Consider the following 865-nt stretch of genomic DNA (forward strand, 5'->3'; position numbering starts at 1 on the left):
GGACAGCCCCGGGAGCCCGTTCACAGGGCGGCGCTTCCTGGTGGGCTGTTTGCTTAGCGCGTATCCGACCACGTCCTGTTCCCAGCATTGGCTCAGAAATTATCTTTTCCTTTTCCCAACTCGGTACTGAAAATGCCGGCCGTGCGAGGCTGGCGGTGCTGTTTTACGTCCGCGCAGTCGCTGCTTTTTGTTTTGTTTTGTCTGTAATTGAAGCAGCTCGATGGGGAAACAGTGTTTGCCGAGGGCGCCTCTAGAGGCTGCTGAGAACACACGTGGTTTCCCCAGTGACTTTTTTTTTCTTTAAGGGTGATAAGATAGCCTTTTTTATTGTGTAAAGTATTATGTACGTCTCCTTTCCCCCCATTGACTCCCTCCCCACCCCCCAGCCCCGTCAGTGACTTTTAAGCCGGGAGCTCGCCCCCAGGTCTGTGCACTCGGGTGGCAGCCAGTGATGCCGGTCATGGAAGAAGAGGCCCCACAGGGGCCTCGCTCAGCTTCTCAGAGGCCTGGGCCGGGCTTGAGGGGCAGCCCTGCAGCCGCATGTCCCCCGACAGAAGCCCAGCCTGTCACTCCCGTCCCCGTGCACTCAGAGCAGCAGGGACGTCCCTGCAGGCCCTGGGCCTGGCGGGACCACGGCCCTTTCTCCCGGCGCTCCCACAGAGACCCCGCCCGTGCAGGTGGGTGGGAAGGACCCTCTCTGCTTGGTCGTAACACCCACAGAAAGGGGCTCTGAGTCCGCGGCCAGTTAGCGCGGTGGAGGGAAAGCAGCCCGCAGGCGGCAGGAAGGAGGCCTGGCGCCCGCTAGGTGAGGAGCACCTTCTGGCTGGGCTGGGGCGGGTGCCCGGAGCTGAGGCCTGGCCTCTTG

The 865-nt window shown here is 61.8% G+C and overlaps 1 protein-coding gene across 1 annotated transcript in view; it reads left to right on the plus strand.

Annotated features, from left to right (window-relative positions):
* The window catches only part of SLC45A4 (solute carrier family 45, member 4), a 43,498-nt gene that overhangs the window by 15,885 nt on the left and 26,748 nt on the right, over positions 1 to 865 (plus strand). The window lies entirely within an intron of this gene.

The sequence above is a fragment of the Myotis brandtii genome, unplaced genomic scaffold (assembly GCF_000412655.1).
Source record: "Myotis brandtii unplaced genomic scaffold, ASM41265v1 scaffold532, whole genome shotgun sequence".
Taxonomy (NCBI): Eukaryota; Metazoa; Chordata; class Mammalia; order Chiroptera; family Vespertilionidae; genus Myotis; species Myotis brandtii.